General features: G+C 46.8%; 1 protein-coding gene and 1 non-coding gene across 3 annotated transcripts in view; one reads left to right on the top strand and one right to left on the bottom strand.

The window, feature by feature from the left end:
- RCSD1 (RCSD domain containing 1) overlaps positions 1-19,591 on the top strand; it is a 58,680-nt gene that overhangs the window by 15,961 nt on the left and 23,128 nt on the right. The gene's annotated exons all lie outside the window — the stretch shown is intronic.
- TRNAG-ACC (transfer RNA glycine (anticodon ACC)) lies at positions 9,314-9,386 on the bottom strand. The gene has a single exon. It is a non-coding gene; the product is annotated as a tRNA-Gly (tRNA).

Below are 19,591 nucleotides of genomic sequence, written 5' to 3' on the forward strand. Positions count from 1 at the left end.
GAGGAGCTGGCCAGTTGAAGGGTGAAGAGAAGGATTTGCAGCTGGGGGAGCAGCAGGAGAAAGGAGGGCGTGTGAATTTGTGAGAGCAACTGGATTTACTCGGTAGACCGTGTAAGACTCCATAGGACTTGATCTGGGAGGCGCCAGGATTTCTACACAGAGGCATGTGGAGGCACAGCGACATTGCAGAGGGAGAGCTGAAGGGGCCGGCCTTGAAGCTGCAGCTGTAGGGCAGGCACACTGTTATCTTAAACTGGATATGTACTTGGCATGGCTGCTGAGATTACGGGGAACGTGAAGGCTCTCGAAAGCCACCTCTTTGTGGTGCCACTTGTTTTATCCCCAAAGCAGTGGGAGACAGGGAGTTAGGTGATCAGGTTTACATTTTAGAAAGTTCGCTGTAGCTGTGGTCCCCAGAGAATGGACTGGAGAGGGCATCACGTGGAGACCTTTAGGGGGCTGTTTGGTCGTCTGGACTAACAGCCAGGCAAGGTGGGCTTCAGGAAGGTAGAGGAGGTAGAGGGAGAGAGAGGAGATTGAGGGCAACCCTCACAGGGCCAAGAACTTTCTACCTCAGCCCTAGCTGAGGATGAAGGGAAGGGGCAGCATGGTTCCAAGGGGCCTGTGCTGTCGTGGGGATATGCCCAGATATGGCCATGGCATTTAAAGGGCACACAGACATGGGGCTGGGTTTCTCGTGTCCGTAATGAAGAGCAGTTCACCTGTGTCTCTTGGGCATCTGTACAGGTACGTTGTGCATGTTGGTATGTGTGTGCTGGAGGACAACCAAGTGAGTGTTACCATCTAGCTGGAAGAAGCCAGGCGTGGGGGTGCACAAGTCCAGGGCTCTGGACCAAATTCCATCCCTGTGGAAATTGCTGTGGGTTGTTGAATCAATGGCTTAAGATTTGGGGCCCTCACCAGGATGATAATTCTGTCCCTGCCTGACTTACTAGGAGGATTAAATGAGTTAACGTGTGTGTGCATCATGAAGGACTTGGAAGAGGTATAAAGGACTTGACAGATGCGAGGTGTTGTCACCTCTGTGTTTTGGAAAACACAGAGAAATGTCTGGAAACGACTTGGTGCCTCAAAGAGAAGCAGGCGCTCTGGGGAGTGTGGGGCGGGGTGGGGGTCGGGGGCTCCAGGGGACGGGTACCTCTGCTTGGGCCTCTGCTTCCTCCTCTTGTGGCTTTTCTTTGAAGCTCGGAGCAGCTGTTACACATGAGAGGCCAGGTTGGGCCCTGCCCAGATCACTCTGCTCAGAGGCACAGTCTGCGTTTGAAGCTACAAAGAGGAAACCAGCAGGGGGTGTGGGGGGTGTGGGCAGGACTTCCTGACTCTAGTACATGGGTCTGTCTCTGGCCTGACACCCCAGGGGCCCACCAGGAGGCCCTGGGACATAAGGAGAGACCTGCTCTCCTCACCAGGGGGACCACTGCCCCGTCCCTCCATCCAAGGGCTCTGTTCCAGCCACAGTCAAGGGCGAAGTTCAGGAGCTACAGGGACTTGCCCCTGCCCAGTGAAGTGTTTTGAGCTTTAGAGGCAAAAGCACCAATTAAGGACAGAGCAGGGAGGGCAGAGGTCAAGAATTCCAGCCCAGCCAATGGCTCTGCTTGTGTGAAGTCTGGCAGTTCTGATAAAGAAGGATCGAAGAATTCAAGGTGCTTTTACCCTGACGACATGCTAGGAGCAAGAGTATATACATTGTATGATGGGGCGAGGGGGATGTGGGCACAGCCCCAGAGGCAGCCTCCACAAGCCAGGTTCGATGCCTGGATTCTCTGCCAGGGCTGCCATAACAAAGCGCCACAGATGGGGAGGGGCTTAAACCCAGAGATTTATTTTCTTACAGTTCTAGAGGCTAAACGTCCAAGATTAAGGTGTCAGCAGGGTTGCTTTCTCCTGAGGCTTCTCCTCTTGGCTTTAAGATGGACTTCTCCCAGTCTTTACAGGATCTTCCTTCACTAAAGGTCCTAATCTCCTCCTTACAAGGACACCAGTCACATTGGATTATTCACCCTAATGACCTCTAGAGACCTTAACTCCAAATAGTCTCATTCTGAGGTACTGGGGTTAGGACATCAACATATGAATTTGAGGGACACAATTCAATATATAATGACACCCCGCATACCCATAGCCTCACTTTCAGTGTGGGTAAGAACGGAAAAGTCGCAGTGGAGGTCACCAAGCCACGGGGTGGAAATAGAACTCCAAGGACACTGAACACCCCGTGGCCCAGGGCCCACCTTTCACTCACTCCACGTCGGGATGCTTTCTGTCACGCCTGTCCCTGGGACACATCCTAGAGAGAGGGCACCAGGGCACCAGGGCACACCGCATTGTGCACTGGCAGTATTGCTGCCCAGTTCTCCCACTTTTCCGCTCCCCACCCCCACCTGCCCCAGGCACAGCTTCTGTCACCTCCTCCTGGTTAGATACCCTCGCATCACCTCTGCTGCCAACACAGAGTGCGACGCGATGGACTCCGACCGTGCATTTTCCAGCCTCTCGGAGTTGCTCTGGCGTTCTCTGTCTTGTAGGGCTTTGCTCCTGTGGGTCCCTCTGCCCTGAACTTCCCTGCTCTTCCCCTCCCTCCTGTGAGAAGTTTTATTACTCTGGGCTCTTACTCCCCAGTCACTAGTCCATTTGGGGGCCATGTCTACCAAGCCAAGACAAAGGGGTAAGGCATGGCGGGGGGCCATGGTCAGCCTTGATAACCAGCTGCCTATCTGCCCTCTGTTCTGAGATCACCGGGCAGGAAAGAGGAGGTGGAGCCTCTGATGGGCTGGCAATCTCCCAGTTGCTCTGAGAGGGGCTGCACTCCGCCCCCACATTCACCCTTATCTAGGGGGTGGGCCTCAGATGTTTCCTTTTCCCACAGGAGGGTGGTGCCCGGTTACCAGGCCCCCAGAAGAGATTTCCCCACCCCTGGCTCCTATCGCCTCACTCTCCATTCCTTGTGGAGCCAGTGATTCCCCCTTATCATCTGGACTGCAGAGGATATGAGTTTAAAAGGAACTGGGCCCCTTTTATGTTGAAGCCTCACCATGGCCAGATACGGGAGTGCATTTTCAGCCAAGAGGCCCAGGTAAAGATACAAGCAGTTGTCAGACTTGAACCAGGCCTGCCCCGCCGTAGAGAGAGACCTACTAGTTGCTACCCCAGCTGGAGGCACACGTTTTCTAGGGACGAAAACTGAACAGCTTCAAAGCTGATGAACATTCCTTTCATTCCTCCATCCTTCTGAATTTACTTCCAGTTTTTGTCGAAGTGTATCTATATGTTTTCGTGCGACTCTCATCACCGTGCACAAAACGCTGTGGATTTCTCAGCCCTTTTTTTTTTCTTTTTGTTCCATACACATCTCCATGTGTTAGGAAGGTTGTGTATTTGTCATTTTTAATGGGAACATAGTGTTTTATTGCCGTTATGATCTATAGTTTACTTCAACTGTTTTCTAAAATACAGTATTCAGATGGCTTCTGAGTTTTCATCTAATGTGAATAGCAATGCTATAATTTTGTATAAGCTGTACTTTTCCTCTTTATTTCCTTAGCATATATTCTAAAAAACAGAACTAGCATTTTCTTGTTACGTAGTCCCAGATTATTGTCTCTAGAGAGGACGGAATTAATCGATGCGTAACGCTAATAGAAGTTTTTAAGGGAATGATTTTCCCCATGACCCTGGCAGCTCTGGCTTTTTATTATTATAACATATTTTATGTGTTATATTTACAATATATTTATTGTAGTTGTGCGTTGGTAACCTTAAAGTTAACTTGCATTTTAGTGTTGACTCTCAAAGTCCTGTGTCTTCCCAAATTTGGGTCAGTATTTTCTCCTCGTGCTTTGGAACTTTACCTCCTTTGATGCTTTCTGATGTTTCTTTTACACAGATTTCACATTTATAAATATGTTGTGTGATTTCCCTTAGCAAGCCTCTCCCTGGCAGCAGCCTTTGCCTCCACTAAGTCTTCTTTAGATCAAAGCCATGGTTCTCAACCCTGGATGCATGTTAAGAGTCACGTGGAGTAGGGCATCACCCCGCTTCCAAAATATGGAACCTGGGCCCTCTTTGGAAATAAAGGAGAGGAGCTGAGCAGACTGCTGGTCTCATCTAGCAAATGGAGACCCTGAGACCCAGAGACCTGATCCAGAAGCCAGAGCCTCCATCTTTTCCAATGGCTGATGTCTTTAAATCAATCAATATTTCTTGCACACCTACTGTATATTGGCCACTCTGCTAGGAACAGGGGAAAGTCAAGACGGCCATGGTACGTATCTTCAAGGGGCTTCATACTGTAGTGAGGGGGACAGACAGCTCAATATACCAAGAGAATTGCTTTAGGAGAGGTTTGCGTGGGTGGCTCAACCCAGGGAAGAGGTCCAGGAAGGCTTCCAGGAGGAGGTGGCAAGAAGCCAGGTCTTGCATGATGAAAAAGAGCTATCCAGGTGGAGGGAATAAGGATCAAGGCATTTGAGGTAGAGGAACAGCATGTGCAAAGACACAGAGGGATGAAAATGCATAGTGTGTTTAGAGGGCTGCGGAGAAGTTCACGGTGGGAAGAGCAGGATGTGGAGTTGGACTGCCGGGGCTGGAACCCCAGATCCACAACAGCTTCATCACCTTGGGCAAGTCACTTAGCCTCTCTTAGCTCTTGATTCCACCTTCCACAGCATGATGATCATAATGCCAGGCCAGCCTGCTGATTGATCAAATGAGATCATCTTTATGAAGCACTAAGCATAGCACTTGGCACATGGTAAATGTTCAGTAAGTTTTGGCTGTTCTTAGAAAAAATTATCTTTTAGGGAAGAAAGATGGACAGAGCCTTATGTTCTACACTAACATGTCTTGATTGTGTAGTAGGTACTATATAGTAGGTAAGCCAAGCAAAGACATGGTTGGACAGATTTTAGACAGATTGTTTGGGCAACAGAGTCAGGAGAATGGACGAGAGGAAGAAGGTCAAAGCAAAGAAATCAGTTAGGTGACCACAGTCTCTCCCCACTCAAGGGAGAAATGAAAGGGGCCCTTAGGTGCAGTGACCACAGTGACGATGAAGACGCCAGGCTGGAAGCAGAGCTAGAAGACAGAATGACCAGGCTTGGTGACCTCCTGGATGTGGGGAGGCAGGAGAGAGAGCAGGATGTGAGGTTTCCTAATCCTCCCACCTTGAAGCTGCTCCTGTGCTCAGCCAGACCCTGCAGGCCCAGCAATCATCTCCTTCCCAAACAGGCCTGCCATCCCTGACCTTCATGGCTCTGAGGAGCTGACTTCCTGGGACTGGAAGGACTGTGGAGGAAGAACACAAGGGCCTTTTATTTCCAAAACGAGAGGGAGGCTACCCCTCTCCCCAAGGAAATGAGCTCAGCCTCCTCAAACCCTCCCTCTTGCAAAAGAAATCTCAAGCTTGGGGACTTGGAACCTGCTCAGGACCCTCACCGACAGCCGTCTCAGACATCCGGATGTCCTGGGGCTGTCGAAGTGTGTGGTCCAGGCCCATGTCGGCCTGGGGACGGTGGCCCACAGGAGGGATGTACTTTGCAGAGCGGAAATGGCTCAAACCAGATATTACCTTGTTTGTTTTCCCTAGGAAGAAAAGAGACCGTTTTCCTTTCCTCTTTTATTTATTTTTTAGGGATCAGGCAGATATTTTTAATTCCTCTAGTTTCCGGCTGTCCACAGGTGTTTCCTATGGTGTTGCTGTCAGAAAAGACAAAGCCCATGACGTAGTCAGCTTTGTTCCTGAGATTTCCAAAAAGTCTCTCCACTCTGGCCTGTGTGCGCCACCTCAGATCCCCTCTGGGCAAGGTGAGGTGAACTGTGTTCTGTACCATTTAAGGCAGGGCTAGCTCCAAAAACCTACTGATATGCGGTACTGTTGGGGACAGTGGACAGGAGGGAGTCTCTGGTTTCCAGTATTGCTCTGGTTGCTGAGTCCCTACCAACTGTGGCCTTAATGACAGGTGCTGAATAGTTCCAGTAGAATTATTCTTCACTTCTCACATGTAGGAGTTCTCCCATGTCCAACCAATTATGACAGCCTGGTAGGACAGGTGAGGATGCCCTTGCTATTGAAAAGGCAGAATGCTTGTTTATTTCGACCCCAAAAAAGTTGTGCATAAACTGAAACTTCAGGGAAACCGTCATGTTTCCCATGCACCACAGAAGCCCGCAATGAGAAATCCTTTCTATAAATTGAAGAAACCGTTAGTAAAGCAACATAATCTCTCTCGACTGATCTGTTTTACAATATTTATGGAGACTCACATCTGTCTTTTAGAAAGAATGAAACAAATACGTGTTGCATACTTCTATGACACAGCTTGTCTTTTAAAACCCTCACAGCGGGGAGGGTATTGCTCAGTGGTAGAGCCTGTGTTTAGCATGCATGAGGTCCTGGGTTCAATCCCCAGTACCTCCATTAAACAAACAAACCAACCTAATTGCTTCCCCCCAAAAAATAAAAAATGAAGCCCTCACAGCCGTTCTATGAGTTGAGTCTTACAGATCTATTTTACTGATTGGGAGACTAAGGCTCAGACTAGTTAAGGGGTCTAGTATCTGCTGAGGGACAGGAGTAGAACCTGAACCCAGCTCATCATGTCTGGAGTTCTATACCGTAATATATACCTTGGGTGTAATATACCTTAGAATTCAATGAGACAGCAAGGGTACCATTGATACACATTATGTAGTGATGTACATATGGTAATTAAAGACAAATCCATATATTAAACCAGAAGATGCCTCCTGGGATTATCCAGGAAAACAGGCAGACTAGGATAAAAACAGTCTTCCTGTAGATCAGAGGTAGCAAACCGGTAGCCTTTTGGGCCCAATGCTGCAGGCAGACGTTTTCTAGCCCCACTGAGGCTTTCCTTTTTTTTTTTTCCCAACTGAGCCGATATGAAAAACAAAATCAGTAAATGGCACTTAAAAATCTGGATTTTAATCCCTTGAAAAATCAAGACTATTTGGTGATCTGGGACTTGAATGATCTTTTGAAACGTGGCCCAGTGTGACCCAAGCCAGCGGCGGGCTGGAGCTGAGTAGCAGGGCCTCTTCATCTGGGGATGCAGTCAGGGGTTTCTCCCAACTTCCCGTGCCCTTCTTTACGTTTCCTGCCTGTCCTCTGAAGGCACTGGCGTTTGCAAAGCCCACCCCAAATGATATGGGAGAGGGGCGTGGAAACAGGCCGCAAAAATACACCCAGGATCCGAATGGGTCTTGCACATTGGGAAGGTCTCGGTTTCCCGTCTACTCCAAAAGGGGTCATGGCTCCTGTGAATAGCAGTTCCTGTTCAGAATTTGCATTGTTAACATCTGGAATAGAAATAGATTTCATAGAAGAGAGGATGGCTGTGTCGTACTAAGAGTCAGACTGGCCGAGTTTTGAGCCCAGCCCCACTATACCAGCATCTGACTCCGGGAAAGCGACTTTTTATCTCCATGCTTCCTTGTGAAATAGGACTAGTAATCTAATAATATCTACTTCCCAGGGCTGTTGAGAGGATTCAGTGAGCAATATCTGTGATGTGCTTTGCCCATCGTAAGCACTCAATCAATACTGATTCCTGGTCTCTTTTCGCTTTCCATAAGTGATGAATATGTAGCCCCCCAGGTACATTGTCCATTTATCACCAGGGATGTTAAGTGAGTCTGTGCTGAGCTGTCCACGGCCTTAGAAAATCAGAGTGTGGAGTCTAAAGGAAATCACCTGTTTCTTCCTCTTTTCTCTCGTCTTGTAATTTCGTTTTTCTAAGAGTATCTGCTGAGATGGAAGGGGACATTTTGGCTTCGAATGGATCATTTCCTTGAGCAGAGAGCCATTTGTAATAGAGAAGAGACAACATTTTAAAATGTTTTGGGGGCTACTGCAAATGGGATCCATTGACCTAGATTTTAGTAAACCTAAAAACAGCTGCAAGGTGCATGTGTTTAAACTTAGTGGCACAATATCTTTATGGAATTATGAATAACTTCTCCTCCTCCCCTCTGGGCATATGTGTCCTGTTCCCAGACAGATGCTCAGGCCCTGGTTTTGGTATTTTGAGAAGACTGACAACTCACTCCAAAGTTGTTTTCAAGTATTTGTTCCCCTGTTCAAATCAAACTTTCCCAGAAGATCTGGGGAGTAGAGCTTGAAATTCTCATTTCAGTATTTTAAAAAGTTTTCCTTTATTTGATGTTTTTCATATTATATCTTGACAACTTGCTTTCTTTCCCTTGAAAACATTTAGACAGCCCCATGAATCAGTTCTAATTTACTTCTTCAAATACACATACACAATTTTACATGACTGAGATCACAGCAAGCATGCTGGGTCTTTACAGGCAGTATTTTTTCTTTTGGTTTCCTTCCCCCAAATCAGCTCCCCTTCCCTATTACCCCAGCCTCCAGAAACCTCACGTGTACCTTTCTGTAGGATATGTCATATTCTTTAACTATATAAATTACTGTGTTATACACACACGTACTATAGGTATACATAGACATAGACACATATGGGGGTAGATGGTTCAATTGTTGCTTTGTGAAACTGGGATCATATTATACACACTTCTCTACATCTAACTGTTCTCACGTTACAATTCTTCATGGAAGTTTGGAGTGCTCCAATTCATTCTTTTTAATGGTTTCATAATAGCTTGTTATGTGAGTGGACCATAAAACATTTCCTTTTTATGGGTATTCACTTTGCTCCCAGAGTTTTGCTGCTCTAAACAGTGCAGCAGTCAGCCTCCCCGTCCTTAAGTACTGGGGCTTGTATGTCTGTGGAGCAGATTCCCAGGAGGGTGGGCCTGAGTCAGAAGGTTTGTGTGATCTAAGATAATAAATGTTGCCAGATAACTTTCCTAAAAGACTGTACCAGTTCGCATCTCCTCCAACAACCTATGATGGTTCCTTCCTCCTGTTTCCCAAATAGCGGTGGCTGTTTCTCTCTCTCTCCCTTCTCTCTCCTTGCCTGTCTGATAAGCAGAAAGAGAAATCCTAGTGTTAATCTAATTTGCATTTCCTCGATAAGTAGTAAGTTTGAGCATCTCTTTATGTTTATTGGCTTTTTGAGCTTGCCTCTCCATGAATTGCTTATTTATATTCTTTGTTATATATATTGTTCTTGTTATTTTGTAAAAACATTTTGTATAACAGATGTTATCTTTTCATTTGTGTTACAAATAATTTTTAAGATCTATTGCTTGCTTTTCACTTCATTTACAGTATTTTTGCCATTAAAAAGTTGTACTTTTTAATGTTCTTTTTTTTAATAGTGGAAGTTTTTTCCTTAATTTTTTTAAACGGAAGTACTGGGGATTGAACCCAGGACCTCATGCATGGTAGGCACACACTCTACCACTGAGCTATACCCACCCCGCCAAAAAAGTTGTCCATTTTTTAATAATAGGAGGGCTTTTAAATATACATATAGAGAGAGAGATCTTCTGGGATTTCTTTTTTAGTGAAAAAGGAAAATGTTTCATTTTAACACTCTTGTCCTATTATGCTGTTACATCCTATGTTTCAGCTAACTAATCTCAGTCTGCCTTCAAATGGACACGAACCCCAGAGTCAAGCGTGGGAAATCAGCAAAGCATGCTGGGAGCTGTTATCACAGGCTTCCCTTAGGCCACGTGTCAATTCTCTGGCCAGATCCTATAGCTGATACCAGTCTGGAATTTTTCTATCTCCAGCTCTTAGACCCTGATTTCTCCTCCCTCCTCTGCCAGCCCCCTCCCCCACTTGCTCCTTAAATGGAAGTTTTCCTTCCATTTTCCCAGCTCTCTTCTATACTTTGTCCTTCTTTCTGGTGGGAGAGATGTGGAATGTCCCTGAACTTTTCATGCCCCTTCCCCAGGGCCTCCTAGGGTCATAGGGTCCTTTCCTGCCATCTAAGCTGGGTAGCCCACCCTTCCCTGAACATCCAGCCCTCTCTCCAAAAAGATATCTGCATCTCTGTCGGGGCTGCCCAAGTGCCTCTTTGCATTTGTGGTTTGCATGTTATGAGTCAGGACAAATGTTTTCCTTTAAACTCCTTGTCGGATTTACCCCTTCAGTATAAATTCCAAATACCTTGGCTTTATGTGTAATACTAGCCTGTGTTTAGTGAGCACTTATTATGTGCCAGACTCTGCTGAGCACTGTGCATGTATGTTCTCTCTCTTGGTTCTTACGGAGCCTATGATGCAAATGTATCCTTGCTTTACAGAGGAAGCCACTGAAATTTACAGATCTTAGTTACCTGCCCATGGTCACATAAGGAGGAGAGTATGAGGATGTGAATCAAACATTCTGTCTCCAGAACACCATCTGTAACCACCTTCTGAGCCCATCTTACCCCCTATTCCTACTCCATCGCTTCTCCTTCCTGGGTCTTCAGATGCAGCCACATTTACAGCCTGGACTGCTCCTTGGCCCGTTAATCATGCCACCATGGATACAGCTTCTTGTACCATTGTCTTCTTAACTTGCTCTTGTATTTAATCTACCTTTGCTTTGTATTTCCCCAACTGGACTGTCAGCTTCAATGGAACAGGGACCATGACTTAATTTCTCTGTAACTGCCTCCTCCCACAAATTTGTTGACTGATTGCTTTTTATTTTTCAGGAACTTCCTCCAGCCTTCATTAAAATGATGTTTAGCCCAGACTCTGTAGGGATATTAAATATTCTTAAATCTCACTTGACTTTAAAATACTTGCAACTATGAACCTGCCGATGTCCCTGTTTAACTTAAGGTCTTGACTACCAAATAGGTTCTGACTCCAGCATGAGCCAGTTCTTGGCCTTATTAAGTAAAATCAGTAGAAAGTAGGAGTGATCCCTCAGTCAGTGTTGGCTTGTAAAATACTTTCTATGCACCCTTCACTTAATTTTGATAATGACCTGTGTAGTAAATCTCATCTCCATTTTTCAGAGGAGGAAATGAAGTCCAGAGGAGATAGGTCTGGGGCTAGACTCCGCTTCGGACTCTGAGTCCTCCTGTCACTGCATCGCAACAGCCTGTGTTTGGATGGCAGGATGATTGCAGCCAGGCCAGCGTGGGCCGGTCTGATCTTATTACCAGCACCATGCTGATCCTGGGGTGGAAATGAGCACCGTATCTGCCCTCTATGCTTTCTGTGGGGATTAAGGAGGTCCTTTTGCAATCCCATATCCCCTTTGTGTGAAGTGACCTGAAAGCCACTAGAGTGGAGCCACCTCTCCTGGAAAAGCCATGACAGCCACCCTGCCAGGCTCCCTGGTGGCAGCTTGGAGGGACGTGTGTGGATGTGTGGAGTGATGGGATAAAGTACTGCTGGTCTGTCCACAGCTCCACTGCCCAGAAGAAAACCAAACCATCTTGTGAGTCATCTGCTCAGATATCTACACGAGGAGCCGATTGGCCAGTGTCCAAGGAGAGATTCCTCGTGCACAGGGTGGAGGGCGGTACAAGTGCTGATAAGAGGGGAGCAAGAGGAGGCTGGCTCGTTTGTCTCTTAGACCTTGTGTTCTGTGTTTCTCAGGCTGAGGGTCGGTTTGTTTCTGTGCTGACTAGCGGGAGGATCTTTCTTGGCTTAATCCTTCTTCCCTCCCACAGGGCCCCAGAGCATCACTCGCTCACCCTAGAGGGTTTGTGAAAAGCCCTGTCTGTATCTACTCCAAACGCTTCCCTGCAGGCCCATTCTATTCTTAGAGCCCCTGATTCCTGCTTCAGAACCGTGCGGCTCTCAAGCTGGCCGAGACTCAGAGCCTGTGCCCTTGGTGTAGTAGATAGCAAAACAAAGGAACACGCTGAAGGGTGTGAATGAAAGAAAACAAAACCTGTAGTCATTCCTTCTTGGTATGACTTCCCAAGGAAACCAAAGTGGGGGTTATTCTTTCCCCAGCTGGGCAGCAACACGCCTGGGGAAAACCCTGGACTCTCCTCATTTAAATTCCCCTTTACAATTATGCTTCTTTTGACCTTGTAGCTCTTGACCTGGCTTGGTCATGATTCTTTCTTACTGATTTCTCACCCATTTTTCCTTTTTATTGGCTTTTAAATGCCTCCTAGGCTATGTGCCACCTCATCTTCTTGAGAAAGAAGAAGCTCTTCGTTCTCAAAGAATTACTGACCCCAGTTTGCTAATTTGGAATGAAGGGATTGTATCACATGGCCATTTGATTCCTGGCCATTTGAGAACAGGAGAGGGTTCCATTCTTAGAATTGTCTTTGGAAGAAGCAGCAGGAGAGATGGGGTTCTTTACTTTGCAGAGCTGTGTGTGAAGATGGCTGGAGATATAGCACTGCATTTCCTTAGGGTTCCTGAGCTTGCCGGCAGAGTTTGCTCTATTCTGTCTAAACTTAGTCAGGTATCCACCTCTGTTTGTATCTACATGAGAAAGATAACCTGAGTGTTCCCAACTGTCCTCACAGTGATGTTAAAGTAAGAAAATGAAGAGCGAGCCAGCCAGAAGGGGCCTTGGGAAGCCTCCCCGGCAAGCCTTTCACTTTACCACGAGGAAACGGAAGGGCAGAGAGGGGTGGAGAGTTCACACAGTGCTCCTGACTGCTGGGTCAGTGGCCTCCTCCTCCACCAGGATGCTCAGCTCTTGAAATAGTTCATCTGGATCTTCCCTTCTGACTCTGCAAGACAGAGCGTGTCTGCCCAGAGATTTAACCTCTTGTTTCCACTCGCTGCATTGTTTGGATCCAAGCATGTTCCTTGGAGAGCTGCTCCAGCCATTCACCCACTGAAGCCCCTGAGGGTCTCTGCTCCTACCTGATGGACTAGCCTCATCAGGCTTGGACCTGCAGGGGCAGGCCCAACCCTCAAACTCTGGCCATGGTGCTTTCCTTTTTATGGCCCCTTCAGGGCCGTGGGTGAAAGGCAGGACCTTCCCCACCTGCAGAAGCCAGAAGCAGACTTATCTCTGGTGGCTGGTCTTGCCCCCATTACCCCACCCCACAGCTCCAAAACATCCAGATGACCTCAGCTCATGAATGGCCCTGCTATGAGATAGGCTATTCGTGGCTGGAGCCCAAAATCTTACTCCAAGTAGCCAGTCTGCTCTTCTGTGTGATTCAGAAGACCCCCATTTGTATATTCCTCTGATATTAACGTGCAATGCCAACCCACCTGATCTGCAGACTTGTTCTACCAGTGGGGATGAAAATGACGTGGCAGCAGCAGGTCCCTGCTTCCCCCTTGCAGTTCTTCAGGGCCAACTGGCAACAGCCTGCCATCCCTACAAGGAGTGCAAGGGCACCCACATTCCAACTAACCCCTGCTGTGTGGCAGTCATTGTCTTAGGTGACGGCAAGAACAATAGCTCAGATGGGAGGGAAGGCTTATTATGCACCAGGCACTGTGCTGGGACTTCATGTGCATTAATGCATTTGGGCTTTATAACAATCATATGAGACAAGTGCTATTATAATCCTTATTTTACAAGTGGGGGAACTGAGTGAAGTTAAGTCTTGCCCAATATCAAACGTCTAGTAAGAGGAAAGGTTCAGATTTGAACCCAAACTGTCCTATCAGACAATCTCTTAGCATCTTCACCACCCCACAGTGGGTGTTATTAGCCGCATTTTATAGATGAGACTCTGAGCAGTTAAGTCAATTGCCCAAGACCCACAATCCATAAATTTTAGAATGAGATTCAAATTTGAGCTTGTCAGACTCCAAATTCTGTACTCTCTTCACCATTCTTGCTTCCTGAGTGCTGCTGGCTGCCCTGGGTTGGACAGGAATGGCTGGGTGTGGTCTATTCCCAGCAGCTGCCAGAGGCTGCCCACCTCCTGCAGCCATGGTGCCTTCTTGCCAATACGGTGGGGCCCATGGGACTGGCATCCTGGGACTAAGCCGAGTCCCGTAGTCCTGGGCAAATGAAAAGAGACCTTATAGGGGGAGGTTGGTAGCTCAGTGGTAGAGTACATGCTTAGCATGCACGAGGGTTCAATCCCCAGTACCTTCATCAAAAAATCAGTAATAAAATAAATACACCTAATTATCTCCTCCTCCCAAAACAAACAAAAAAAACACAAGTAAACAATGTGTATTTATTCAAATAAATATATGCATTTTATAATACGTAAAGGCCAATACTTTAAGAAAAGAGAGACCTTATGCAGATGGAGTGTGCCTCAGACTTTTTCTTTAAGCACTTTTTTTAATTAAAAAAATTTTATCACAGTTAGGAGATAAAACTTACATATAGTAGAAGTCACGTAATTTAAGAGTGCAATTTGATGAGTATTGACTGTATACAGTTATGTAACCACCACCACCACAAGACAGAGGTCACAATCAAGATCTAGAACATTTCCTTTGTAGTCAGTCCCCGGCCCCTACCCCTGGTCCCTGGCAATCAGTGAGTTGCTTTCTGTCATCATAGCTTTGCATTTTTAAGAATGTTCTTATGTAAGTGGAGTCATTCTGGTCGTCTTTCACATCTGACTTCTTTCACTTGGCATAAAGCTGTCAAAATTCATCCATGCCGCGCATGTAGCACTAGTTTGCTCCTTTTTATTGCCGAGTGGTATTCTGTGATATGCATGTAACACAGCATGTTCGTTTATCCACTCACCAGTTGATGGACATTTGGTTTTCTAGATCTGGGCTATCAGTAAGAAAGCTGCTCTAAAAATTTACATACAAGTCTTTATGTAGACACATGTTTTTATTTGTCCTGGGCAAATACCAAAGAGTGGGATTCGTCAGGTCATTTGGTTGGTGTATGTTTAACTTGAGAGGCTGCCAAAATATTTTTCTAAGTGGGCATACCATGTAGCATTTCCTCTAACAATGGATGAGCACTCCAGTTGCTCTGCAGGCTCCCCAACATTTGGCGTTGTCAGTTTGTCTTACTGTAACCATTCTTGTGGGTATCCAGTGATATCTCTTTGCAGTCTTAAGTTGCATTTACCTAATGATTTGTGTGCTTATTTGCCATTCACATATCTTCTTTGGTGAAGCGTCTGTTCAGATCCTTTGCCCTTTTTTAATTGGGTTATTTGTCTTATTACAAAATTTGATGAGCACTTTTTAATCCCCAAATGTGAACTCCTGAAAGCTTTGGCTGCCAGAGGCATGTGGTGTTGTGGTTCAGAACACAGGCCTCAGGAGATCATTGGAGTGTGGATTCTAGACTTACCATTAGTAGCTGTGCGATCCTGGACCATTTACTTGGGCTCTCTAGGTATCAGTTTTCTCATCAGTAACATGGAGGTACTTATGAAACCCATGTCACAGAGATGCTATGAGGATTGAATGAGATAATCTTAAAACACAGTACCTGGCACAATAAACTTTCAGTAAATCAGCTGCTTTATTGTTGTTGAGAGAATGACATGACAAAAGTCTACTCTTATTAATTTAAAATCAGTTGCTAAAGAGAGATAGTTAAGCAAAGATGGCAGGTGTAGATAGAATCACCCAGTACGGGGATGATGCTGGGCACAGAGGGGACCTGAGCAGCCCAGCAGGTCTGGACTCATGTGGGACTCTTGGCCCAAGAGTGCTCTCAGTCAGCTGCTGGAGGGCACACTCACACCATGAATCAGTCCCAGGCCCAAGGGGAGCAGCCAGAGGGAAGAGCAGGTGGAAAAGCGATGTCAGGCCATCTACAAGCCTCTGCGGGCTGAAAGCCAATCCCCCTACCCTTCCCAGCTCCCCCTTTTCATACCAGGGGTCAGCTGTCTTGCTCTATGGAACCCAACAGACCTTTCAAGTGAAGCAACTCAACTCAGCTAGGTGGTTTCCTTTCCTTTTCTCTTCTTTGGACGGTGTGGCAAGAGGAGATGGGAAAGATAATTAAAATAACTGCTTCAAGACCCTTTTGGCCCCACCCCAGTGAGTTGGCTTCTTGGGCAGGTAGCGCCTGCCCTGTACTTTGCATGGGGCCTCTTTGACATACCAGAGATTGTGGGCTCCCGCCTGGAGCATCCCTGGGCAGCAAGGAGGGGAGGACAGCCTTGGTATCTGAGGACAGCTGCAGGGACAGACCAGAGATGTGGATTTTAGATCCTGTGCAGACACCAGTCTGCACTGATAGGGACCCATTCCTCTCTGTGCATCATCTGATCCTTGAGGAAATATGTCTGAAAATCCCAGCTGCCGACAGAAGGATCCAACCATTCTAGATAAAGAAATAGACAAATTTTAAGTATTTTTTTAAGATATGTCATGTTTTAGGAGAGATTGGATTATTAAAAGTGGAGAAGACAAATACCCAGGGATGGGAATAAGAAATTATAATGGATTTCTTAGCTCCAAGTAGAGACTGGAGGTTCAGGTTGTTAACCTTTGGATTCATCAGGGAAGGTCTCATTCTTTGCCCTCTAGATACGATTCCATTGACCTTGGACGAGTCAATGAATCGTAATGAACGTATTCAAGCCAGGTGTGCCCAGAGCCAACCCTGGCTGACACTTTGTTTCCATTTCCACTTCAAGGTCCTGATCTATATTTATCAAGCCCTCACAATGTTAGCCCACTGGTGTTGGTTTACTGGGACATCATTCATTTATTCATTCATTCATTTACCGGCATTTATCAAGCGCTTAATATCACAGTGGGCTAGGGGATGGGGACATGAATAATACACTGTCCCTGTGCTTACAGCAGAAAGAGACAGGCTTGCAAAACCACGGTATTTGATAAACTCTCTGTTTTTCAGACACATCGACCTTCTTTAATTTCCTTAAACACCTCCCAGTCTTCTCAGTTCCAGACCTTGGTGTAAACTCTCCTTGGAATGCCCTTGGCTACCCCTCTCCCCTCCCCACCTCATACACTTTGCTTGGATCACTTCTACTTATCTTTCAGGTCTCAGTTTAACCATCACATCTTTGGGTCAGGTCCCCTTGTCACTTGCTTTCCTAGTCCTTTCCCTCTGCAGCATTTATTACCCTAACAATAACCTCGGTCAAAAATGATGGTTGTTGAACATTCATCCTCATTAGACTGTAACCTCCATTATGAAAGGACTTGTATTATCTTGTTAATTGCTATATTCTGGCGCAGGGCCTGGAGTACAGGAAAAATGAATGAGTGAATGAGCCCAAGATGTGATAAAGCAAAAAGAAGGAGCAGAAGACCCAGCACCACGTCCTACCCATGGTGCTCCGACCCACAGAGCATCCCAGGGGGCTCCCTACTAAGAGTCCAGCTCCAGGCTGCAAGGAGGAGGGGAGGGGAGGGAAGAGGAGCTGCTGTAACAGGAGAGGCTGCAGCTGACTGGGAGGCAGGCCCTGGTCCTCCAGCGACTTGTTCTAATCTTAGAAGGCATGCTTGGGCTTTCTGCTGTGGCATGAAGGGCAGATGTCCCAGACCTCAGGACACACTCACTGTCACTCCCACTCAGGAAGCAGAAACGGCCCCCAGTGAAGGGTATTCCTGGGGGACCTCCGGGTGGCTGCAGCAAACCCCAGGACTCCAGGCAACCCTGGTGCCTGGAATGCAATCCATCTCTCAGACTTGGAGGGGCTCCCAGTGGAATCAGGTTTATTATGGGACTAACCAGCAAGAGAGGAGCACATGACAGGAGTCTCTGAGCTCTTTTTTTTTTTTTTTTAAGTTGAATCACATTTTTATTTTATTAAAAGAAATTTTATTGAAGTACAGTTAGTTGCAATGTGTCAGTTTCTTTGTACAGCACAATGTCCCAATCATGCATATACATACATATATTTGTTTTCGTATTCTTTTTCATGGAAGGTTATTAGAAGATATTGAATATAGCCGCCTGTGCTGTACAGAAGAAACTCCCTTTGAAGAGCAATGTGTTGTAGGTGTCCATGTTGGCCCTCTGAGTCACCCGTGTTAGCTATGCAGAGGCATTTCTTTCACACTCTTCCCCTTTGCCCTAAAAAGAAAAAGAAAAAAAAAAAAAGCCAGCTGCTCCCAGGCTGACAGACTGACAAGGTTGAATCTGATCTGCTCCTCCCCTCTGCACGCCCACTGGTTTGTAGGAGGAGGATGGAGATGGTGGTGCGTGCACCCCAGCCCGGACCACGAGGTCGCTGCTTCTGCCTCCTCATCCCAGCACCCTCTCCGCCTCCTCCCACCCTCCACTAACCTTGCCTGTCTTTGGCCATTACCTTGTAACAGGAACCAAGTTTCAAACCCAGGTTTGTCTGACTCCAAAAATCCCAGGCAGATCCTTTAGGTCTGTCCTGGACTCTCTGCTCTGTCCACTCACCCCTTCTGGGCACTTTTCCCTTCTCTTGGCACCTCTCACCTCTTTCCTTCCAGCCCTGCTCCTCCTCTGGGCTCCCCATCTCTGTAGACAGCATCCCTGTTCACCCAGCGGAGGCCAGAAACCTGGGCAGCATCTTGCCACCTCCCTACACTCACTTGGTCAGTCGTCAGTTCTGATCAATCCTTCACCTAATTTGCTTTTGAGTTCTGCTAATGTCCCATCCCCACAGACCCAACTGCAGTTCAGACCACCATTCCAGCTAGTCTCACAGACTCCTGAGATCTGCAGAGCATTGGCTCCAACCCTATGTCTAAGCCACTCTCATAGTTACTAATTCCCAGATTTATCTGCCCATGGTCACCTTTGGTCCCGGTTTTCTGCCTCTTCTGAATCCTTGTCCTCCATTCTCCTGTAAGCCCAGTAGACCTAAGCACCCTGTGAATCTGCTCCCCTGTGAATCTGCTCCCCTGTGAATCTGCTCCCCTGTGAATCCCTGGCATGTGTCGGGCTCATTAATGTCCTCTGAGTGGGCAAACCAAAAAAGTCAGCCTCTTGAAGGCATTCCTTTACCAAATGTGGGCCCTTTTCATTCTCACTCTAACCCTTTACAAAGCACCCATAAATAAAAGGCATTCAGTAGAACTTCTACTGCAAGTTTGCGGATTGCAGGAGGCGGTCGTGATGACACCACATAGCTAACAACTGTAAATCAATGACTAGAGATTCCTGTTCACCAAAACCCTTTTTTTGGCCACCCCATCACCAGAGGTTCCTTTCATTCTGGCCATTTCCCCCACAGGTGGCTGGCCCTGTCCGCTGCTCAGGGTCTTAGCTCCTCTGCCCCTTCCTGCGTCCAGTTTACTTAAAATAAAACACAAACTGCTTGCCACAGTCCTCGAGGCTCCACACGGTGGCCCCCAGACTGCTTCTCATCCTGTATCTCCCCTCCTTTGTCCTTGATGAGACAGGTCCTCGCCACACCTCTCTTTTCTCGGCTTGTCAGGCTTTGTTCCTCTCTGCGCTTTCTGCTCAGAAGAACTTTCTTCCCATCTTTTCCCCAGCTGGGATTCAACTCAGATGACCTCTCCTCAGAGATGTCTGCTCACACCCCCAGAGATAAAATACCCTGTTTTCTCTTTCTCATGGCCTTTAACAAGGTATCTTATTTGTTTATCTGTGTTTACTCTTTGCTACCCTTGGTGGAATAGAAACTCCTTAAGGGCAAGAACTGTCATGGCTTCACCCCAGGGCTCAGGGCAATAATGTTTACTGATGAGAGACTGAGTGAGATAACTTTTGGCGCAGAAGTCTAGAGTTGGTACAGCATGTCGGTGCGGAAAAAGCTAGATCTTTGGAATCCAGATAAAGCTGGTGCTACACTTAGTAACTTGAGGCGTTAGCGACTCTGGG

The sequence above is a fragment of the Camelus dromedarius genome, chromosome 23 (genome assembly GCF_036321535.1).
Source record: "Camelus dromedarius isolate mCamDro1 chromosome 23, mCamDro1.pat, whole genome shotgun sequence".
NCBI classification, from domain to species: domain Eukaryota; kingdom Metazoa; phylum Chordata; class Mammalia; order Artiodactyla; family Camelidae; genus Camelus; species Camelus dromedarius.